Below are 25952 nucleotides of genomic sequence, written 5' to 3' on the forward strand. Positions count from 1 at the left end.
TTGTAGGAGCAATCACTAGAGCACCTTATAAATCAGGAAATTAGATCTCTTATTTGCCAACTGACTTGTTTAAGGTCATATATCTAGTTAATGGCAAAGTTAAATCTTGATCATGCTTATTCCCAAGGTTGTGCTGCTATTTATATCATTCAGCTGCCTCATCCTAGCCATCCTTCAGGGCTGCCAATCAGATGTCACTTACTCCATGAAGCTTTCCAGGATGCCCTTAGCAGGAAATGACGTCTCCTTTCTCTGAACCACAACAGGACCCGAATCCCTCTGGTGGACTTTGTTCCTGCCTGCTTTGCTTGAACTGCTGATATAAGGACATATCCTCCAAGTTCTCTTTGAGGAAAGTGCGCTCATTAACTATGTTTGTGTAATAGCCAGGGTCACGATTGGGGTGAGGCAAGTGGGGGACCTGGAGTGCAAAATTTAATGAGGAATTCACTCTCAGAGTCACACATGCACAGGGTTATTTGTCTCATCTTAGTTCCAACCCTGATAACATTTGATAGAAATAAAAGTCTACCATATTCTGTAATATAGTGTCCTGTACTGTAATAATCAGAACAGCTTTAGATTGGTGGGTGAACCACCCAAGGTCAGCCAGCTAGCCATTGATGACACAGGGATCCCCATGCTCGTAGATTTCCAACTTATAACATGGCATAGAGCATTGCACTGGGTTCCTGGGGAAGACTAGAAGGGGAGGGAGACTAGAAAGATGGTGAGACGGCTGGGCGCAGTGGCTTACGCCTGTAATCCCAGCATTCTTGGAGGCCGAGGCAGGTGGATCACCTGAGGTCGAGATCGAGACCATCCTGGCCAACGTGGTGAAACCCTGTCTCTATTAAAAATACAAAAATTAGCCGGGCATGGTGGCGTGTGCCTGTAATCCCAGCTATTCAGGAGGCTGAGGCAGGAGAGTCGCTTGAACCCAGGAGGCGGAGGTTGCAGTGAGCTGAGATCACGCCACTCCACTCCAGCCTGGCAACAGAGCAAGACACTGCCTCAAAAAAAAAAAAAAAGAAAAGAAAAAGAAAGAAAGATGGTGAGACATGGGTGCCACCTCAAAATGCTCACATACAAGGAGCCCTGGACAGCAGCTACTAAGTTCCAAAGTTGATTGCAGATGAGAGGCAATCTCCCTTTGCCAAATTCCATTTTCTGTCATTTCCAAAACAGTGATTTATTAAATAAATCATGAAATAACTTAAAATTAGATAAGAAAGTAAAAAGAAATTGGATAGATAAAATGAGGCTATTTATCATTTTCTTTGTTTTAGGGTCTGAAGCACTTCCTTCCATTTGCATTCACAATTGAATGTGCTCATTGCTAGGCTGAGTTGGCCAGCAGATGAATGAGGCCAACCAGCCAGCTCCCAACATACTCCTCTGGGCCATCTAGAGTGTCCTGGTGCTCAGGCTTCATTCTAACCATCTGCCAAATCACTCCTTAGAGACAGGGAGTGGGGAATTGAGTTAGGCTTCTATTTGCAATAATGGAAATAAGAACTGAGGATTCCACATGGGCACAAAGAGGGGAACGACAGACACTGGGGCCTATTCCAGAGTGGAGGGTGGGAGGAGGGAGAGGGTCCGAAAATATAACTATAACCAGGTACTACGTTTAGTACCTGGGTGACGAAATAATCTTTACAACAAACGCCCACAGCACAAATTTACTGATAAAACAAACCTGCACATGTATCCCTGAACCTAAAATAAAAATTAAAAGAATAAGAAAATTAAAAAAAAAAAAAGAACTAAGGGTTCCATCGACTTGTGGCTGAACTGTTCTTAGATTCCAAAGAAGCCTCTGAAACCAGGCCACTCTCTATGCCCCTAGGTGGATGCATGATCCCAGAGTCACTCTCCCTGGACTTGATATTGCTGAGAACAGCAGCCAAACCAGGCGAGTCAGTACGCAACAGCATCCAGGGATGACGCCTGTATTTATTCTACCAAGATAGGCTGAATCAGGAGCCTCCTTTAAGTCAGCTTGATCTGTCCCGAACTGCTGGCCTTCCTTATCTGTGCCTGTGACATCTTCCAACCAATCAGTAGACACATCCATAATGTACCCTGTCTCATAGCTTCTCTACAAAGATGGGTGAGATATGGTGTCTCACTCTTATTCCTCCCCTAACCTGACAGTCTCTGGGGTAACTGGAGCAAACACAGCAAAAACTCATTGGTTAAAAAAGACTTTCAAGTTGATAAGTCAATTTAAAGAAAGCAAGAAATTCTTAATCCTTTTTGGCTGATGTGCAATCATCAAATCACGTTATCACAGACCTCTGTTCCTCAGTGTTTTTTTATGTTTAAACTGTCCTTAGTCTTCTCAAGAAGACTAAACACCATTATACGCTATATCATAATTAATCGCTGATAAACAAATAAACTAAGGAGCTACTAAGCACCTCCCCTGGATAAAGCACAGGGTTAGACATGGAGGTAGAAAAACAAAGAAGATACCAGCTCTACTGAGAGCTCTGGATAAAGAACTCACTTGTGGTAGAATCAATAGAAAACCGAGTCCTGGGAGGGATGAGGCTGACGAAATGACAGACCTGTAGCACTGGGAGCGAGGTTCGAGGAGGCCGGTCCACTGCGTCTACTCCTGTCACTGTTTTTGAACAGGTGGTTCATTCTGCTTGAAATGGCTTTTTCCCCGTTTTCCATCTAGTGAGCTACCTCTCATCCTTTTAGCCAGTTTTGGTCAATCAGAGGATAGCATTTGGGGCAGGTGCACCTTGAGACGAATGGAAGCCCCACGTGTAGGATAGTTTGGACAGCATTTACCCATTTCCCTTTCCCAAGGTCATCTGCCAAAAAATAAAAAAAATAAAAAATAAAAAAGCACTGGGTCTTTCAGTTTCACTGAATTCATCTGGGCTGCCCTAACGCAAAGCTATGTCAGGGAAGTCTAACTGCCTGCATGTAAGAATTAGGACCATCTCAAGACCAAATTCCTGAAATCTCAACTTTAAGCCTGACTGGTTAGAAGACGCTTCTTCGAATTGACACCTGCTCCTTATTATGCTCCTGATCGTTTCTCTACCCAGAGCAGCTGTAGCTTCCCCTAAGGGCGGCCCTGCCTGTGGCCCTGTGAATAAACATGTCTCTCCAGACCAAAGGAGTCATAGGTGGCTTTGTAATCACAGCTTATGAGTTGTATACACTTACTTAAATGGGCTTGATGCTGTTGATAGTGCTGTCTTCTGAAAGGAGAGCTGACATAGGGAGAGTAATTCAAGGCTTTACCTGTTTCTTTTGCAGCTTTATTGCGATATAATTCAGATACCATAAAATTAAGTAGTTTAAATTGCATAATTCAGTGGTTTTAGTATATTCACAGAGTTGTGCAACCATCACCACAAGCAGTTTTAGATCACTTTCACCATTCTAAAAAGAAACATCATACCCATAGCAGGCACTCCCCATTTTCCCCCAACCACCCTGCCCCAAACAAGACGTTGCACTTTCTGTCTCTACAGATATACCTATTCCGGATATTTCATGTCACTGAAATCATACAGTATAGGACCTTCTGTGTCTGTTTCTTTCATTTGGGATACTGCTTTCAAGGTTCATCCATGTCATAGCATACATCAGTGTTTTAATTATTTTTATGGCTATGTAATATTCCATTGTATGGATAGACAACATTTTGTCTTCATTCATCAGCTAATGGGCATTTGGACTGTTTCTAAATTTTGGCTATTTACATTCAACATATTTGGCTGTATGTTCAAGTTTTTCTGTGGATGTGTGTTTTCATAGCTCTTATTTGCTGGATCACATGGTAACTGTATTTAACATTTTGAGGAACCCCCAAACTGTTTTTGTAAAGTAGCTGCATGATTTTCCATCGCCACCAGCAATGTATGAGGCCTCCAATTTCTGCCACATCCTCATCAACACTTGTTATCATCTGTGTTTTATTTTAGCCATACTAGTGCTTGTGAAGTGGTATCTCGTTGTAGTTTTTATTTGCATTTCCCTAATGACTAGTGGGTTGAGCATCTTTTCATGTGCTTTTTGGCCATTTGTGTATCTCTTTGTTTGTTTGTTTGTTTGTTTGAGGCAGGGTTTCACTCCCATTACCCAGGCTGGAGTGTAGTGGCGCAATCTTGGCTCACTGCAGCCTCTGCTTCTCAGGTTCAAGTGATTCAAGCCTCCCAGTAGCTGGGATTACAGGCACGTGCCACCTCACCCAGCTAATTATTGTATTTTTAGTGGAGACAGGGTTTCACTGTCAAGGCTGGTCTTGAACTCTTGACCTCAAGTGATCCGCCCACCTTGCCTCCCAAAGTGCTGAGATTACAGGTGTGAGCCACCGCGCCCAGCCCATTGTTGTATCTTATTTGGAGAAATGCCTATTTAGATCCTTTGCCTATTTTAATTGGGTTGTCTTTTTACTATTGGGTTGTAAGTGTTCTGAATACCAGCCCCTTATCAGGTTGTAAATATTTTCTTCCTTCCCATGGGTTCTCTTTTCACTCTCTTGATGACATCCTCCGAAACACAAAAATTTTTAATGTTGACAAGGTCCAATATATCTAGTTTTTTCTTTTGTCACATTTGCTTTTTTTTAAGACGGAGTTTTGCTCTTGTTGCCTAGGCTGAAGTGCAGTGACGCCATCTCAGCTCACTGCAACCTTTGCCTCCCAGGTTCAAGCAATTCTCCTGCCTCAGCCTCCCAAGTAGCTGGGATTACAGGCACCTGCCACCACGCCTGGCTAATTTTTGTATTTAGTAGAGACAGGTTTCACCATGTTGGCCAGGCTGGTCTCAAACTCCTGACCTCAGGTGATCCACACACCTTGGCCTCCCAAAGTGCTGGGAACACAGGCATGTGTCACCACGCCTGGCCCCCATATTTGCTTTTAATTTCATATTTAATAAAATATTTCCTAACCCAAGATTATGAAGATTTACTCCTATGTTTTCCTGTAAGATTTTGTAATTCTAGCTTTGACATTTAGGTCTTTGATTCCTTCAAGTTAATTTTTGCATATGCTGTGAGGCAGGGGTCCAGCTTCACTCTTTTGCATATGGATATTCAGTTGTCCCAGCATAGTTTGTTGAAAAGAATATTTTTTTCCACACTTAAGTATCTTAGTATCTTTGTCAAAAATCAATTGACCATAAATGTGAAGGTTTATTTCTGAAGTCTCAATTCTACACCATTGACTTATATGTTTATCCCTGTGCTAATACCACCCCTATTTTGATTACTACAGCTCTGTGGTGAGTTTTTTTATATTTATTTTTTATTTTTTCAGTAGAGATGAAGTCTTGCTATGTTGCCCAGGCTGGTCTGAAACTTCTGGGCTCAAGCCATCCTCCCACCTCGGCCTCCCAAAGTGTCGGGACTACAAACGTGAGCCACTGCGCCCAGTCTTGTGGTAAATTTTGAAGTTGAGAAGGCTGAGTTCTTCAATAATTTTTTTTGGCTATTCTGGGTTCTTTGTATTTCTATGTGAATTTTAGGATCTGCTTGTCAATTTCTGCAAAAATGGCAGCTGAAACCTTCATAAGGGTTGCCCTTTTGTACTTTTTACATATCCTTGTGTTGCTTCATTTGGTTTCAATGACAGGATTTTGATTTATGGACACTTTGATCAAATTCACTCCGTTGAACTACAGCCGTTATGTTGTTTGTTTCTGTGATACCAACTGATACCTTAAAGTCTATAAAGTGCCCTAAGAGCCAATGAGCCAAACCAGCCTGTCCTTCTCTTTGTCACTCCATCAGCCCACAGCCTATAGCTCCTGAAGGTAAGAGGTCTGAAGCAGTGACAAAAAAAATCCTCTTCTTTCCCCCATTCCAAATATTTTTATAAACCAGAAACCCTATGGTTATTGTAATCAATGTTTTGAAGCCAGGCATGGATATAAATCATCCCTTCCATTAAATTGTATTTGTTTGGATGTGCTACCCATCTCTCTCTCTCTCTCTCTCTCTCTGTCTCCCACCCTCCCCATCCCCCCCCTCTCTCTCTCTCTCACACACACACACACACACACACACAGAGAGAGAGAGAGAGAGAGACAGGCATTTCCAGTTTGTCTTGCACAGATTTTTAACTTCTAGATAAGTTCAATCACATCAAGAAAAGTGCTTTTTCTTTCATTTGATAATAGTTTTCATGAGAGGCCTGGCAAAGCTGAATGCTCAGCTGTGGGGCTTCTTTTAAAAGAAAAAATTGGCTTCTAATAGTACATACATGATAATAAACAAAGTATATACATACATACTTTTTTAATTTTTTAGAGACAGCGTCTCACTTTGTTGCTCAGGCTGGAGTGCAGTGGCGCATTCATAGCTCACTGACACCTCAACTCCTGGGCTCAAGCAATCCTCCTGTCTCAGCCTCCTGGGTAGCTGGGACTACGGGTGCATGCCACCATGCCTAGCCTAATTCAAAAAAATTTATTTTGTAGAGATGATGGCTCCCCATCTTGCCCGGGCTGGTCTCAAACTCCTAGGTTGAAGGGATCCTCCTGCCTCAGCCTCCCAAAGTGCTGGAACTACAGGCATGAGCCACCACACCTGGCCAGAATAATATTATATAGGCCAAATTTACATATTCCAATTAGCATCGCTTAACTTCTCTCCCCCCAGGAAAAACATAGTAGAGGATGCCTTAGTCTGATTAACTATTCACATAGACCTCAGCTGTCCCTTGGTGCGTGAATAGCGAGTATATTTGGCCAGATGTGGTGGCTCATGCCTGTAATCCCAGCACTTTGGGAGGCCAAGGCAGGATGGTTGCTTGAGCCAAGGAGTTCAAGACCAGCCTGGGCAATATAGTGAGACCATCTCTATAAAAAACAAAAATAAAAAATAGCTAGTATATCCAATTACATCAGATAGAAAACCATTCTCGCCTCCGTGTTCTAAAAATGGACTAACTTTGCCTTAAATAAATTTATTTTTTCCTCTTCATGAACTTTAAGTGGAGGCTGACTCTATGAATCAGAATGCATAGCTGAAATTCAGGTTCCACCATGTACTAAATGCATTTTTGTGAGTTCATCCTTCGGGGACCAGACCTATGCTTTGCATATGCCATACATAGTAATCAGGTAAAATTAATCATACATTGCTGAGCTTACAAACTGTTATCTTTACAGGGTCCCTTGTGGTGCTGGAGAGCAGAGAACCTAGAGGTAGGAAAGTAAATGAAATACAGCAATTTACACGAATGATGTTTCATAAGCTGTCCTATGAGAAAAATGTTAGTTACTACTATGATCATGATGATTAATATTATCAGAGCAGAAACCAGGAGACCTTGATTCTACTCTCTAGCAAAGTTCTGTCTTTGTTAGTTTTCTGATGTTGGAGGTCCTTGGCCAGATGTGATGGAAGCTGGGCTTTTGTCCCATGGTACCCAATGAGTAGAGCAGGATTTCTATTTTCATTATTATTTTTTCAACTTTTATTTTACATTCCAGAGTACATGGGCAGGATGTGCAGGTTTGTTACATAGGTAAACATGTGTCATGGTGGTTTGCTGCACAGATCAACCCATCATCTAGGTATAAGCCCAGCATCCATGAGCTATTCTTCCTGATGCTCTCTCCTCACCCTAACCCCGACAGTCCCCAGTGGGTGTTGTTCCCCATGATGTGTCCATGTGTTCTCATCGTTCAGCCCCCACTTACAAGTGAGAACATGCCATGTTTGGTTCTCTGTTCCTGTGTTAGTTTGCTGATAACAGCTTCCAGCTCTATCCATGTCCCTGCAAAGGACATGATCTTGTTCCTTTCTATGGCTGCACAGTATTCCATGGTGTATGTGGTACAGAGCAGGATTTCTAACCCACAAGAAGGGATTCAAAGAGGCTTTCTCTTTTCTGAGTTGAAGACCACAGGCCTCTCACATTGGGATTAATCTTTGGAGCTTGACTCCAAACTCTCAGACTCTCCATCTCTTCAAACTCTTTCCCCTCCTGCCCTGCCACACTCTACCCACTGCAATCAGAAAAGCTGAGCCCACACACAAAGAACCTGAGCTTTGGAAATACAGTTCATTAATGGCAGGTGTGTGGAAACCCACAAGGAGAAAGTGGAGGAGACACAGTCCTTGCTATCTTATGCAGCAAACTAGGATTTCTGATGCAAGACTGCTGCAGTAAGGTAACGAGTGAATAGTCCTAAATAGCCTCGGTTGGGAGTCAGGGAAGAGCACTACATGCGTCTGACTATACAAAGAGATTCCCATGCTCAGTTCCCTAGGCTGCTAGATGTCAATTGTCTCTGTGCAGCTGCTGAGAAGATGGAAGAATAGGTGTCCTCTTTGGCCAACTGAGGCTGCCATGAGTGCACAGCCCATTGGAGTCATTAAGGCCATCTAAAACTAAGTGGCCATATAAAAGTCATTAAGGCCATATACAACTATATTCCTTGTTCACAATCCCACCAGATACAGAAAGACGGGAAGAGGAGTCTAGTCCTTTCTACTTGTTCCCAAGTCCTCTTCCACCAAGGCAGGTTATCACGGAAATATTCCAGGATCTGGAATGAGACACTTGGATTTGAGTCCCAGTTCTTCCACTTAGAGACCATGTGACTTTGAGTGACTTTGATTGGTCCTTTTGACTTTTTTTTTTTCTTTGAGACGGAGTCTTGCTCTGTCACCAAGCTGTGCAGTGGTGTGATCTCGGCTCACGGCAACCTCCACCTCCTGGGTTCAAGTGATTCTCCTGCCTCAGCCTCCCAAATAGCTGGGATTACAGGCGCTCGCCACGGCACCCGGCTAATTTTTGTGTTTTTTAGTAGAGACAGGGTTTCACCATCTTAGCTAGTCTCAGACTCCTGACCTCATAATCCACCCACCTCAGCCTCCCAAAGAGCTAGGATTATAGGCATGAGCCACTGTGCCCGGCCTCTTTTGACTTTTCTAAGTCTTGGTCTCTCCAAGTGTAAACTGGGGGTCCCCTGAACTACCAACTTCACAAGGTCTTGCTGAGAATCAAATGAGATAATGGATGGAAAACCCCTTTAAACCAAAATGTACCATGTATGTGGTGATTTTTCTATATTCCTCACTAGTTTCAGCTAATAAGCACATAACTGTGGCCACCAGAAAAAAAAAAAAAAAAAAGTCACTGCAAGTAGCAGTTTTCTCTCCTGGTGAGGACAGTTCAGTAAAGGCAACATCTCACTGTAAGGTACAGGTAAAGCTGAACTCTAGATCTAAATATGAGCATATCTGTGGCCAACAACACCCTTTTACAGAAAGAACAAGGCCAACATTTTATTCTCCCTATTGCAAGGCTGTTGACTGTCCCAGACACCGAAGGGGAGACTGTGACATGGTGGCCATGAGCATTCATCTCACAGATCTCCAACTACAAGGAGAACAACTGACCAAGGACTCTGGCTGCCTTTGAAATATATTATCATGTTTGAACCCAGGTAAACCTTCCCAAAGCCACTTCCAGCCACTGACTAAGTGCAGCAGGGCTACTAAGGTGAGCCCTCCAATGGCTAATTGTAGCTCTAGGACTCCGCAACAGCTTTGCCAAATTTTTCTTAGACTGCGTAGCAGTCTAGAAGGCTTCTACCTATCTTTTCTTTCCACAGTCCTTCACTCAGTACAGACATTCTTCATGCAAAGAAAGAGGCCTGTTCATAGTGCACACAGGGGGCCAACTTCATATGAATCACGTGGTGTGAATGGTATGGACTGAGGCCCCTCGACAACCACATGTTCTGTAGCTGTTTCTATTGCCAAAGAAGGCATTGGTCAAGAAAAGGCAATAGGGAGAAAATAAGGAGGAAAAGGCTTTTTTAGTTTTAAGGAATAACTATTTTTGAAAAATAGAGCTTGACAGAAACATTAGTTGAGGAGTAATCCGAAGACTGCATTGACTGTCATGGGAAGCACGGAGGCCCCTGTTCCTGAAAGTGCTGAGTCAGAGGATTGAGGCTATTTTGCAGGGATTTCATCACATGATATGCAGGGGATGCTGAACTTGATAAATCTGTAAGGTCTGTGAATCTAGAAGTCATTCAATTAAATACAAACATGGGTCTGGATAATTCCAGTACCTTAGAGTTGACATGATCCTGAGTTCCTGCCTCTAAATGACAAATGTATTTATATGAAAGTGACCAGTGGACATCAACTCTTACTTGCTCCTGTTCTAGACCTTGAAAGAAACTCCAGGTGGCCAGCTAGACCCCAGTGCCACCCTTCCCAGGACATTAGCACCCTCGGTGGGTGTGGGATCCGACACCAGCCTCCTTGATGAGAAGCACTGCGCACTGGGCTGCCTCCAGAGCCCTTGACTGCTCACGCCCATGAGTACCACCTGTGCTTGAGGACAAGGCTGTCACTTGCTAGCAATCAGCAGAGGGTTGTCACAAAGCCAGGAGCAGGAATACACCAGGGCAGTATGGCGATCCCAGGTACAGACAACCACAAAAGGCTGGTATCCCATCTCCACTGGGAACAGAGAAGATTCACTAGGTTCCGGGGGCTGTGCTTCAGGGGAAATGGTAGGTAAGGAGGAGATCCCTGCTCACAGTGAAAACTTGTGTCCATAGGAGAAGAGTAAACTTTGTCCTGGGTGGCTTGTTCTTGGCCACCTGCCATTCTAGGAAGATTCATCCACACTCCTCCAATTTCCTACCACTCTGCCCTCGGCCTGCTGTGGGTCAGCTCCAGCCTCCATCACTCCATGACTTTGTTCTCATCAAGATCACCAGTGACCTTCAGATTGCCAGATCCAAAGCCCACTTTTCCAGGCCTCATCATACTTGCCCTCCTGGCAGCATCCAGCAGTGTTGGCCACTCCCACCTGCCTCCTTACTGGTTTTCTCTCAAGCCTTCTTTTGTCTTTAATCCCTGCACATCACTCCTTCAACAAATATTTATTGAGCATTTACCATGGGCTAGCTACTGGCCTAGGCACTGGGAACACAGCGGTAAGAAAAAGCAGACATGATTCCAATCCTTACGGAATCTACGCTCTAGCAGAAAAGTCATATGTTCTTCAAATAACACACACACAAATGCCGAATGGCAATCACACTCTGTGAAATAGGTAAAACACTAAAAATTCCACAGAGAATTGAGCAGGTACAAGAAGAGGGAAAAAAAAGTTAGGATTTTTAGCTTTTAAAAAAATCACTACATATACATATAGAAGGTACAATAAATTTTATGCCTGTTCATGGTAATCTATGTACTGAGATACATAGCTTTAACAACTCAAGCTCACTCACAATTCAGTCTGACTTTCACAAACTAATTTCATATTACTGTATATATAGAACAAGACAAATATACCAATTCTTTATTGAACAACTGTGCTAAGCTTTGCGTATGTTATTTAAGTAGTGCTAGGTTTTATATAAATTGCCTTTTCTAATCCTTTCAATAACCCATAGGAAAGTATAATTATCTCCATTTTACAGATGAGAAAACTGAAATTCAGAGAGTTTACCAAGCTGGCACATGGCAGGCTCTGAATATAGACCCAGAACTTCCTTTTGACCAAAAAAAAAAAAAAATTTACAACCAAAATATCCAATCTTGCATGTGCAAATGAAGCTTGTTCCATTCAAATATGTGCTCTAGAGACCACAAAATAGTTTTCCCTAGAAACAGCTTTGCGAACCTGAAGCACAATCTTCTGAATGTTCTCATTGCAGTCAAGGCTTTGTCCTCGAAGAATGGAGTTGATTTTCAACAGTCATTTGGCGCATAGGCTGGTTGCATTGGGAGGGGGAGGTCAGAGTGGGTCATAGAGCACACCTGTCCTCTCATCTGGCCAGCCACTCTCTGTCTGTGATGGAATGGGCTCTCCCCAACCCAAATACAAGTACTTCTTCTGACTCCTGAGTTCAAGGTGGCCACTCATGCTACCTCATGCTTCTGTCCAGTGTGTCTGGCTCCAAAAGTGGGTATATGATCCAAGTAAGGCAAATCAGAAAACCTCTGTTAGATTTAGCATATCAATGTTGGAAAAAAGGTCTCTCTTCTTTTTAGGTTGTATATCAATTGCCCATTGCTGCTATGACAAATTCCAACAAACTTCATGGCTTGAAACAACTTGAATTTATTCTCTTATAGTTCCGAAGGCCAGAAATCTGAAATCAGTTTCAGCAAGCTAAATTCAAGGTGTCAGCAGGGCTGGTTCCTTCTAAAGGCTCTGGAGGAGGATCTTTTTCCTCACTTTTTTTTAGCTTCTAGAGGCTTCCCAAATTCTTTGGCTTGTGGCCCCTTACTCCATCTTCAAAGGGCATTACTCCAAGTTCTGCTTCATTGTTCCCTCTCCTTCTTCCACCTTCAACTTTCTTTTTTCTTTTCTTTTTTTTTTTTCATTGAGACAGAGTCTTGCTCTGTCACCCAGGCTGGAGTGCAATGGCATGATCTCAGCTCACCGCAACCTCTGCCTCCCGGGTTTAAGCAATTCTTCTGTCTCTGCCTCCCAAGTAGCTGGGACTACAGGTGCACACCACCACGCCCAGATATTTTCTTTTGTATTTTAGTAGAGACGGGGTTTCATTGTGTTGCCCAGGCTGGTCTTGAACTCCTGAGCTCAGGCAATCCACCAACCTCAGCCTCCCAAAGTGCTAGGATTTCAGTTGTGAGCCATCGCACACAGCCAACTTTCTTACCCACCTCTTATAAGGACCACGTTGGACCCACCCAGCTGATAATCCAGGATAATATTTCCATCTCAAGATTCTTAATCACATCTGCAAAGTTTCTTTTGCCAGGTAATGGAACATAGTCACAGGTTCCAGAGATTAGGACATGGACATCTTTTGGAGGCCATTATTCTGGCTAACATAGACTGCAGGTTTTGGGGCTGCCAGTGACTATGACGGCCATGTTAAGAAGGCTTGATTGTAGGGTATGGGGTGACCAGAAAGAAAAAAAAAATAAGAGAGAGGGAGAGAGCAAGAGAGAGAGAGATGACAGTACCTTTGAACTTCTAGATTCCAGTTGTCCCCGAGAGAACGACAGAGTGGGAATTCTGGGCTGCAACATGGAGAAAGCCTGGCTAAGAGATGGAGAGAGATGTGTTTATGGCCTTTAACCCAGTTTTGCCCACAGCCAACTGCACTCTCAGATATCCAGTTGGGCTTTGTCACGAGGAATTAAAAGTGAAAAAGTACCATGCTTTAGTAAAGAGGGAGGTATGACTACTAAGAATAGATACTGATTTTCTTTTAGTGAAAAGTAACTGACCCTAAAGCTGCTCCCCAAAGACAAGTACTAGGGTGAGGAATAAAATAAGTACATAGGTTTGGGGAAAGGCATCTGGCATCTCCGGGTAACTGTAAGAAAACAGTACTCATTTGGAAAGCTATATATACTTGTAATGTTTCAAATAATTTAATATTTTATAGAACAGATACTCATTGTTTCTTCTCCTACCCTTTAATTCATCCTTAGAAAATGCATCCATGATTTATTCTCAAAGAACCACACAATAAGATCACTGTTGATTGGGTCAGGGGCTGATAGCCAACCTAACCTGAACCAGTTAAATTCTCTCCAGGCATTTGAAATTGGAACTCAGAGCTACTAGTTATAATTAAATGGTGCTTAACCAGAGAGTCAGAAAAACTGGCCTATACAGAAAGGAACCATGTGAAAACACAGAGAAACAAAGGTGGGAGGCCAGGGAGAGAGAAAGAGAAAGCAAGCAAATATTAAAAAAATAATAATAATAACATTTGGGAAATCTGGGCGAAGTGTATCTTGGAATTCTTGGTATTATTCATGCAACTTTCCTCTAAGTCTGAAATTACATTTAATTTTTTTTTTTTTTTTTTTGAGACAGAGTCTCACTCTGTCGCCCAGGCTGGAGTACAGTGGTACAATCTCAGCTCACTGCAACCTCCACCTTTCGGTTTCAAGTGATTCTCCTGCCTCAGCTTCCTGAGTAGCTGGGATTACAGGAGCATGCCACCATGCCTGGCTAATTTTTGTATTTTTAGTATAGATGGGGTTTCACCACGTTGGCCAGGCTAGTCTTGAACTCCTGACCTCAAGTGATCTGCCTGCCTGTTGGCCTCCCAAAGTGCTGGAATTATAGGTGTGAGCCACCACACCCAGCCTAAAATTTTTAAAGTTTCAATAAATAATGTAAACAACATAAACACTCCAAGTAAAAGACATTGTTAAGAAAATTAAAAGATAAGTGCAGACTAGAAAATATTTTCAAATTATCTATCTGATAAAGAACTTACATCCAAAATATATAAAGAATTCATCTAATGTATAAAGAATTCAACTTTAAAAGTGGACAATGTGAATAGTTGCTTCACCAAAGAAGATAAACAAAAAAAGATGCTCAATATCTTTATTCATTAGAAACACGCAAATTAAAACCACCTTGAGATACACTTACATGCTCACAAGAATGGCCAGAATTAAAGACTGATTAATACCAAGAGTTGTCAAGGATGTGAGACAACTGAAACTGTCATACATGATGGCGGCAATGCAAAATGGTACAGCCACTTTGTAAAAGTTTTATAGTTTCTTATAAAATGGGACATGCACTTACCCTACAGCCTAGAAATTCTACTTTTAGGTATTTACCCATGAGATAAGGAAACCTAAGTTCACACAAAGGCATGTACTTTATTCAGAAATGAAACTCAAATATGTATCAATTGCTGAACAGATAAATTGTGGTGTACTTATACAACAGAATACTACTCAGCAATAAAAAGGAAGAACTACTGATACATGTGAGAGCATGAACAGCTCTCAAAAGTATTATGCAAAGTGAAAGAAGTCAGACACCAACAGACACTGTAGAGTCCATTTCTATGAAATCTTCACAAAGCAAAACAGTGACAGAAAGCAGATCAGTGATACCAGCGGCCCAGGTGTTGGGAGGGGACTGGCTCAAAGGGGCTCATGGGGGTGATGAAATGTTCTCTTTCAGGATTGTGGTGGCGGTTACACCTTTGTCAAAGCACATCAAATTACAGTTTTTGAACTGATACATTTTAGAGTATGAAACTGATATTTAAAGTTGACTTTTAAAAATTCTCTTCTCCCTCAAAGCGAAGACTACATCAGTCCTCCCAAATAAGGAGCTAGTCTTTTGCCAGCCTTTTGAGAGAAGGAAGGAGAAAACACCTAATTTCTCTACCAGGTTATCCTGCCTCACTCATAAAGCATCTCCCTTTACTTTAATAAGCATATTGATTTCTCTTACTTGCAACCAAAAGATCCCTAAGGTATTTGTGATGGAAAGAAAATTAAGTTTCTTAACTAACTCAGGGAGTCCAAACTACCTAGAAACATAATGTCATAAAATCTTCTAATATTGTATGCAGATGGCTTTATCCCTTCTGGAATGCTAATTTTCAGCTTGCTGTCTTCCTAACATCACTCCAGGCATGTTCAGTGCAGTTCACCACCCGACTGGTACGACATCTATTCCAGGACTAAACTCATCATCCTGGTGGAATGGTCTCAATGTTCATTATTCTTAGGGATAGAACAATTTAAAGTTCAATTATCTGCAATTGCTCTGTTGAAGGAATAATCTCCATATAGATGAAGGCAGCCCAGTACCACTCTTGCTTGGACTGTAGCATTCTCAAACCTCTGTGTTTCCAGCAAAGGGGGAAATGACAGAGTCCCAGGTCCCATCTAACTCCCAAGGATTCCTGAGCCAGTAGCTCCTGCCTCCTAGTCCTTGGGCCCCTGTGACAGCTCCATGGAAAATATAACCTCCTTCTGATATGAGCCCTTGTTGTACATGCTGAGAACAACAGCACTGCCAGGCAGCAAGTGTCACAGAGGGACTACCCTTGGCCACAGCATAATGGCTCATCATGGCATTACAATTCCATCTGAGGCTGGGAGTTTCATCTAAGACCAGCAGCCAAACGTTTAAGGGTTTGTATCATGACAAACATAATTATGAGACAGAAAGGGCCTATTAGTTCTACTACTATGTAATTTTAAATCTCAAACTATCAAAAAATACACACACACACACACACACACACAAACCCCTCTTCATCTTCTCATTTGAAAAGGCTGTAATTATTCCAGGGTCCCTAACAGCTCACTCAATGGCTGGTTAAGCACCGCTTCTTAGCTGACAAGACCTCATTCCATGTTGGTTCAGGTCAGATGCAGGTGGCTGGGCCAGATGACCGGAGGAAGCCCTTGGATTCCATAAGCTCGAGTGTGGGACACTGGATAGAACATGCCTACCTTGTTTGTTTTTAATTAGGAAATTGAAATTGCCACTAACAGGTTTCTGCACATGTGGGACCAAGTGTGCACACACTGGCATTTGTGTGCAGGCATGAGTCTCCAGGGACATGTGTGTGGCCGTCCATGAGCGATCATCCGAATGCTCTTCTGTAAGTGTATAGATTATCTCAGGGCATGAGGACACCCTTCACAGCCTGGGCCTCCCCGCCAGCTCTGTCTCCACACTCTTATCCACTTGGTGCCACATATGCACAGCCTTATGGGTCCCGGTGTTGGAAAGGAAAGTGCCCTGGGCAGCAGGCCAGGCCTCCAGCTGATTCACCGGTCAGCACTAGGCAAATTGATTTACCTCTCTGATGTATCCCTATTTCCCTCTCTGCAAAACAAAGACAAGAATATTTAATCCATAGGGTTCATGGGAGGATTTGATGAGCAAACATGTGCAGAAGCGTGTTGCCAGTGTGTTTATTGTGTAGTCATAATAATGGAACAGTAGAGTATGATGCAGCATACTAATGTAAATGACGAGTTAATGGGTGCAGCACACCAACATGGCACATGTATACATATGTAACCTGCACATTGTGCACATGTACCCTAAAACTTAAAGTATAATAATAATAAAATAAAAAATAATAATAATAATATTAAATCTGATCCAAAAAAAAAAACAAATGGTGCTGGGAAAACTGGCTAGCCATGTGGAGAAAGCTGAAACTGGATCCCTTCCTTACACCTTATACAAAAATTAACTGAAGTTGGATTAAAGACTTAAATGTTAGACCTAAAACCATAAAAACCCTAGAAGAAAACCTAGGCAATACCATTCAGGACATAGGCATGGGCAAGGACTTCATGTCTAAAACACCAAAAGCAATGGCAACAAAAGCCAAAATTGACAAATGGGATCTAATTAAACTAAAGAGCTTCTGCACAGCAAAAGAAACTACCATCAGAGTGAACAGGCAACCTACAGAATGGGAGAAAATTTTTGCAATCTACTCATCTGACAAAGGGCTAATATCCAGAATCTACAAAGAACTCAAACAAATTTACAAGAAAAAAACAAACGGCCAGGCGCGGTGGCTCACGCCTGTAATCCCAGCACTTTGGGAGGCCGAGGTGTGCGGATCACGAGGTCAGGAGATCGAGACCATACTGACTAACACAGTGAAACCCCATCTCTACTAAAAATACCAAAAAAATTAGCTGGGCGCGGCGGCAGATGTCTGTAGTCCCAGCTACTCGGGAGGCTGAGGCAGGAGAATGGCGTGAACCTGGGGGGCGGAGCTTGCAGTGAGCCGAGATCGTGCCACTGCACTCCAGCCTGGGCGACAGAGCAAGACTCCGTCTCACAAAAAAAAAAAACACAACTCCATCAAAAAGTGGGGAAAGGATATGAACAGACACTGCTCAAAAGAAGACATTTATGCAGCCAAAAGACACATGAAAAAATGCTCATCATCACTGGCCATCAGAGAAATGCAAATCAAAACCACAATGAGATACCATCTCACACTAGTTAGAATGGCAATCATTAAAAAGTCAGGAAACAACAGGTGCTGGAGAGGATGTGGAGAAATAGGAACACTTTTACACTTTTGGTGGGACTGTAAACTAGTTCAACCATTGTGGAAGTCAGTGTGGCGATTCCTCAGGGATCTAGAACTAGAAATACCATTTGACCCAGCCATCCCATTACTGGGTATATACCCAAAGGATTATAAATCATGCTGCTATAAAGACACATGCACACGTATGTTTATTGCGGCATTATTCACAATGGCAAAGACTTGGAACCAACTCAAATGTCCATCAATGATAGACTGGATTAAGAAAATGTGGCACGTATGCACCATGGAATACTATGCAGCCATAAAAAAGGATGAGTTCATGTCCTTTGTAGGGACATGGATGAAGCTGGAAACCATCATTCTCAGCAAACTATCACCAGGACAAAAAACCAAACACCACATGCTCTCACTCACAGGTGGGAATTGAACAATGAGAATACTTGGACACAGGAAGGGGAACATCACACACCAGGGCCTGTTGTGGGGTGGAGGGAGGGGTAAGGGATAGCATTAGGAGATATACCTAATGTAAATGACGAGTTAATGGGTGCAGCACACCAACATGGCACATGTATATGTATGTAACAAACCTGCACGTTGTGCACATGTGCCCTAGAACTTAAAGTATAATAAATATATATATATATACATAAAAAACATTTTAGGTTTTTCTTCCAGTCTATTTTTACTGTGTATATATATATGTGCATATATATACATACACACACATAAATATATACACACATATATATAGAAACTTTGTATTTGATTTTTTCACTTAACATTATAGCAAAAGCATTTTTTGCAAGAATATATAAGATCATCCTTTCAACATAAAAACTAGCCTTATAATGGACCATTTAACGCCAGGCATGGTAGCACGTGCCTGTAATCCCAACTACTCGGGAGACTGATAGAGAAGGACCACTTGAGCCTAGGAGTTCAAGTCCAGCCTGGGCAACATAGTGAGACATCGCCTCTTTTTTTAAAAAGTTAGGGGCATTTCATACAGAACAATTTATCAAATTGTAAGAGAAGCATTAAAAAAACACAATGGGAAAGGGGAGGTTTATCAATAAGTGGTATTGGAAAATTAGCAACTTCAAAACAAAAACCAGACATTCATTTAAAGGTCTTTGTCTTACCCCTTGCACTAAAACAAATTCCAGATAGGTTAAAATATATTTTTTTTTAAATCAAACACAAAAACTAAAGAAAATATAATTATTTACTAAACTTCTGGAAAGGACTGTTTTAAGTTAAGACTTGATAGAACTAATCAAATATAAACCACAGAAGACTGACATCTTCTCTCCTCTGAGAACTGAATCAAATCAATCAGGAAATCACTAAAACCCCTAATGATAAAATGACAAAGGATACAAACAGATCAAAAGAGAAATACAACTAGTCAACAAACAGAAAACTGTGTGACTCCAGTAATAAAGAAGTAAAAACTAAAAATAATGTTATTCTTTTTTTAAAAACCCATTAAATTAGCACATTTTAAACATTGTACTCAGTAAAGCAGTCAGGAATGGCTGTAATAACAAATAAGCACAAAGAGTCGATGGCTGGAAAGAAGGAGTGATAAATTTTTCTGTTAAGGGACAAATAGTAAATATTTTAGGCTTTGTGGGCTTTCCGTTACAACTACTTAACTCTACCACTGTGGCAAAGGCAACGATAGATTATTTGTAAATGAATAGGCGTGACTGTGTTCTAATAAAACTTAAAAAGACAAGAGGTGGGCCAGCCTGGCCTGCAGGTCATAGCATACCAAGCCCTGGCTTAAAATAAGTTTTATTTCCCCTTCATGCTTCATGTCCATTGCAGGTCAGCAGGAATGTTCTGTTCATTATCGACACTCAGGGATTCAGGCTGCTGGAGGCTCCAAATTGACTTTGGCTTCTACAACGACCTCATCAAAGGAATTCTAGAAACTCTCACCCAAGCAATTAAATGTTTCAACCACTCTCTTCTATTCACGTATGATTAATCAGTCACATGGTCTTGCCTAAATGCAAGGGGCCAGAAAGTTCAGTTTTCCCTCTACCCAGAGCTGGATATCAGTGAAAAGCATGAATGTGATAACCACACATAGTGCTAGTGAGGATGAGGAGAAACACATTCTTAGGCTTGGCTGACTTTTGACATTCATGCAAGGACAGTAGGTTGCCAAATATAAAAATACAGGATGCCAGTAAAATTTGAATTACAAATAAACCACAAATAACTTTTTAGTATAAGTGTATCCCATTCACACCTTCCTGCCAGCCTGCATGGCGTGCACTTGTCAGACCTGTGGTGACCGTGAGGGGACCAGCCATCATGGTAAGGATTTCAGAGTCCAGGTCTTTAAAGCTGTTTATACTGAGTGCTGACTATATACTCGACACATGCATGTATATGAGATAAGTTATTTTCATATTATAGGAAACAGGCTAAAAGAGTTTAAGTACAAATGTATAATATCACAAATGTGGTTAATGGTGGAGCAAGGACAAGACTGTTCATCTCCATGCTGTATTGGTCCTACCATGCCATAAAAGAGGTCTGGGAGGTGCAGAGTTCTCCTCCCTCAGTTTCCCATCAGTAGAATGATGGAGGTGGACCCAGAGGTCTCTAAGGATCCCTGGTTCTGAGAGCCTTTGAGTCAGGGATGCTTTGAAATCAACCATTCCAACAAATGTGTATTGTGGGCCCAGGGACATGCATTTTGAGAACAATTCCGGTTTAATGAATATCAGTGCCAGTTTTGATTGTTTCAAATAAAATGATGAACTGTGACAAATTCAGTGACTCACTCACTTCAAAGAAAGTGCCTGATGGGTGGAGGAGGTTAGGAACTTCAACCTTAGAGGCCTGAAGAAAGAGCCTGTGTTTGTCGTAACTGCGCTGGTCTAACCTGGGTGCCAGAACACTCGGGACAGAAATGAGTTCAAACTTTTACTAACCATGAGCACTTAAGCAAGTTACTTCTCCCTTCTGTGTCTCAACTTTCTTATCAGCAAAATGGACAGCAATAATAGACAAAGTTTTTGTAAGAAAGAAATGTAACAATACATAAAATGCACTTGAAACATTGCCTGGCACATAAATAATAAACAAACAAAAACACATAAATGCTATGTTTTATTATTATTACCCTTCCCCAGAGTCCAGTCCCTTTGGTTATTCCTTTCAGCCTTTGACTCCAGAATGACCCAACAAATGTAAATATCATACTTGCCTTGCAAAGATTTTGTTATCCACCATACTTAGCTTGATCCTGTAAATAAAGATTCCCATCCTTCCAAAAATTATTTTCATTCATTTATTTATTCACTCATTTACTACATATTTACCGAAAGCTTCCCTTGAGGCAGGCAAAGATTCACAGATTCACAGAGTGGAGGTTACAGCAGTGAAAACAAGGGGCAAACCTCCTGCCCTCAGAGAGTGAGCAGGCCAGTGCAGAAGACAGATAATAAACAGATCAACAGACAGACACATGCCAGGTGGATGAGTACAGATGAGTATACTGTTTTAGGCAATGTGGTCAGAGTTGACAGAAAGAGTTCATTTTGTTCTACAAAGTAGAGCGAAGAACCAGCCTTTGGCTGCTACTTTGAAGAAGACAGCAGTGTGTACCTCACTTGGGGGACATTCCACATTATGGAAAGTCTTTCTAGGAAGACTGGGGGCCTTTCAGCCTTTCCAGTGGGGATACCTGGCCCAGGGAGGTTACAACTCTCCTAAGTATCAGAGTTTGGATTCTAACGAAAGTCCAGCTGCTGCTAAAGCTGCAGAGGTTTCCATGGGATCTGTCACCTCTTGTGGTTCCTGGGTTCACTGATATGTGACTCAGTGGCAACATCATAGGAGAGAGTGAGACTCTTGGCTTAAGAAGTGATCTCAGGGCACTGAAGCCAGCTCCCAGTGCAACCTGGGTATCATCTCCATAGAGTCCTGGGAATATCTGAGCAACCCCCTCTTGATTCTCCCAAGGACTTCTGCAAGGAGTCCCCGTGAACCTAAACCACAGTGAGGGAGTCACCTTTCTACTTCTCTTCTTCACAGTTTTTCACCTTCCCCACAAACACACTCAGAGCACTCAGAAAGAAGAAATCTGTTCTCTGAGAATCTCAGGTTAGAGGATGATTTCCGATGATCCACTGGGAGCGCTTCATCTCCCCCAGAGAAATTACCAGGCATCACCTGTGGTCTCAGCCTGTTGACCCCCATCCACCAATGCTGGAAGATGCTGCCTGCTCCTGGAGAGGAAACCTAGGGAAGGTCCTCTGTGGGGGATCCTTCTCCACAAAGCCCAAAAAGGTCCATCTTAACTGCCCCCATGGCCTTTCTCTGAACCACACAGACCCATCTCCCTCAAAAAGACAAACCGTATAGGAAAACATCTTAGCATATCTCATCTTATTCTAAGCAGAGCATCTTCGTCTTGAACTGGCAAACAAAATAGATTTGTGAGGGAAGTCAGGCACAGCTGGGCACACCTAAAATGCCCAAGGGCTTACAGGTATGGGTTTAGTGATGGCTTCAGAACAAAATATAAAGAGTTGCACACTCAAAATAAATAAAAATGCATTTCATTCATAACCAAATTGAAAGGCTTCGGGCTCTGTGAGTAATCTTGGGCTGGTCTTTTTACATTCTCAGTCTCCTAATTTAACCATCTGGAATTCTTTCTAAAGTACCATCCTATTCAGCATTTAGAAATGAAAGACTTGATTTTAAATGGAAAATCTACTTTTCATTGTAAAGAGAGAACTTGACATCCGTGGCCCATTCTGCACAAATCACAAATATATATGCTTAGCGGATGATGAAGGTAACTCCAGAAATGTATTTCACACATGGCAGGAGACATGCAAATGGATGAATGCACTGAAGAACCTGTCAGTGCACCCCTGTCCAGCGTCCTAGTGTCCTACAGTATCTTTTCTGAGCTTCTGGAATGTTAGCGTAACACATGTTGACATCATATCCAGATGGAGAGTAACCTGTAGACTGCAGCGTGATCCTCGGCTAAACAACACACCACGGTCCTGCCACACAGTTCAAAATCAGTCTCAGTTGCTTGATCTCTAAAATGGAACTGAAAACCAAACCTCACAGTATTTTTATGAGGCTCAAAAGTTAAAATCAAAAAATATGTGTATGTTCTTGGGAAAAGTTAAGCACTATTTAAAAGTTACTTTCCAAATAAGAATAATTCAGGATGGGGGCGGGGAGTAGGGTCTAAGAGTTGCAGAGCCCAAAGGACCCTGGGAGTGGGATGGGGGGCTTGAGGTCCTCACCATTGTCATGGCTATCATTTCGCAAGAGCAAACCCTAAAGAGCCCAGTGTGCCCTCATAAACAGCATGGGCTTTTTCTGGTCAGGGCGAGGAGCTTCCAGAGGTTTTCTCACAGGGAAATGACATGGGCAGATCTGAGTTTTCTTTCTGCTCCTTCAGCTCCAGTTTAGGCTACTCTGACATTCCCACTTCCTGCATATTACAACAGCCTCCTAATGTGTTATCCTTTTCCCAATGGTTGTGCAGGAAGAAATTAGGAGGAGGATAACAAATTAGGAGGCTGTTGTAATATGCAGGAAGTGGGAATGTCAGAGAAGCCTAAACTGGAGCAGAAGCAGAAGAAAGAAAAGGAGGAGAGATGCTCATAAGTATTTAGAAAGAGTTGGCAGAGGTGGGGTGGGATGCAGGAAAGAAAGAAATCTGGAATGACTCCTAGGTGCCTGCTTGGGAAAACTAAGTGGAAGCTATTGATTGAAGTCATAAATCCAAGCAAAAGAGCAGGATTTTCCCAATTTCTTCTGGCACCACCCCTTGCAAGGTTTTTGCACCACCATTGGTGATCACTAATATGTTGAGCCTTGGAAATGTTGTGTCTGAAGATGTCCAGTTGGGGATAGATCTCCAGCAGGCAATTGGATATCCTGGTCCTGAATTCAAGATGGATGTCAAGGCAAAGGAATTCAGTTTGGAAATTGTTGGCACTCTATTGCTAATAGTTGAAGTGATAAATCCAGATGAGATCGCCTATATGGAAGACATACTGCTTTACTTGATGTGGAAGTATCAAACGCGATTGCTGGGGATGTCAGTCATAAAGCTGCCACAACCCCAGGTGAAACATGGCCAATCATAGCAACCAAGGCCCTTGCATTACACCATGGATGGGCACTTAAGCCAAGAAAGACCAATGCAGAATCTTCTCTGAGGTAGATACATGGAACTGAGGAAGCCTAACTGCAGACTCAAGCCCTCACACAGAGGAAGACAGAACAGGAGATGGAAAGAAAGACAAAATCCAGACAACAACCCTTGCATCCTAATTTAGCTAAGCCTGAAGCTGGATTCTCCCCTGGACTTGCCAATTGTGAGCCAATGAATTACCTTTTATTATTATTGTTGTTGTCTATGTTAATTTGATTTGAGTTTCTTGCAAACCAAATAGTCTTCAGCAACACACAAATTGGTACCAGAAGTGAGGTGCTGCCAAAAATAAAAAATAAAAAAAATAAACAGCCTAAAGAACAGAATTGGCTGAGTCAAGGCAAAAGTGGAAAGTTATGGAAATCCCTCTGCTTTCTGAGAAGCTGGTGATGCATATTGTATAGCAACAAAGTAAGTAGCTGAATCCTCATCTATCTCAGGACTCAGATCATCTGTCCATTAAGCCTGGAATCTTAGGGAACTTAGTTGGAAAATATGCGTCTAGGGGAGAGGGGTAATAGAACTTGGCTGGTGCAGCTACAATGTGAAACAGGTCCAGAACTGAGAGATGGGTTACATAAAAGAGATTGAGTATATAAGTAAACATATTGCAGGTAATTGGAGCCAGATTTCTCACTGTCACCAAAGAGAGCTAGCATATGAAGAGTGGAAAAGTGTGAACAAATCCTGGGGTGGTGGACTGGAACTGGAAATATCAATGTGGATCTATGGTTTTTAATAAACAAAGGGAGATACATACAGAAATAGAGAGACATGTGAATGTTTGTATGTACTTAAATGTATTTAGATACACATATTTCCTGACTCTTTCCACTAAGAGGGCTGAGAAGCTATGACCTCCCAGAAACACACAAGATCTTTTGAATTTTGGCTTTTAGATCTTATTCTTCATTAAAAGGAGCAGGACTCCATGAAGAAATGCCTGAGTGTAGGGAAAATGCAAGATGAACCTGGAATACCTTGATATGCCAAAAAGAAAGAAAACACTCAAACATGAATAGAAACATGGACACAGGACACAGGAGCCAGCTTGGAAGGTCTCCCACTAGCCAAATGTGGAAAGCTTTGGGCATCAAAATAAATAATGATAATCATGGATTGTAATCCATTTAATAAAATAAGAATCCATGAATCTGTATGGATTTAACTAAATAAATAGATAAAAACACAAAGGAGTTCTACCTCATAGTAGAATACCAACTAATAAATGTAGAAGAAAGAATGGAATTAGAAAAATCACCATATGGTCAACACTACAGTCATAATTGACTAAGGCACGAATTATTAGTAGATGCAAAAATTAGTAAGTGAAAGTTTGATGAGGAAGAGAATGCTTCATAGAAAACTACAAAGCAAGAAACATGGTTGAGAATAAGACTAAGACCCAGGTGGAGCTCCTCTCAAACTGCTCCTGCTGGCAGATACAGGAGCCAGCAGGAGAACCTGATGCAGGGTAGGCACACCTCAAAACCGGGACTTAGCCTGGAAGGGTTCTTGGCTTCGCCTGGGAAGGAATTCAAGGGCAAGCCAGTGGTGTTAAACAGCAACTCTGATTGAAGCCGCAGCGTACAGCAGCAGCAGAGGTGCTGCCCCTTGCAGAGCAAGGCTACCCCATAGGCAGTGTGCTCAGAGTAGCAGGTCAGAGCCAGTTCTGCAGTCATGTTTATACCCACTTTTAATTATATGAAAATTAAGGGGCAAACTGCAGAAATTTCTAGAAAAAGGGTGGTAACTTCTAGGTTATCAGTCATTGACATGGAAAAGGGTGGTAACTTCTGGGTATTGCCATGGCAATGGTAACCTGACATGGCACAATTGTGGGCATGTCTTATGGAAAGGTACGTCCACCCTGTCCTTGTTTTAGCTTGTCCTCAATTTGGTCCAGTGTCTTGAGTGCTGCCTC

Source organism: Gorilla gorilla, chromosome 16, assembly GCF_029281585.2.
Source record: "Gorilla gorilla gorilla isolate KB3781 chromosome 16, NHGRI_mGorGor1-v2.1_pri, whole genome shotgun sequence".
Classification (NCBI taxonomy): Eukaryota; Metazoa; Chordata; class Mammalia; order Primates; family Hominidae; genus Gorilla; species Gorilla gorilla.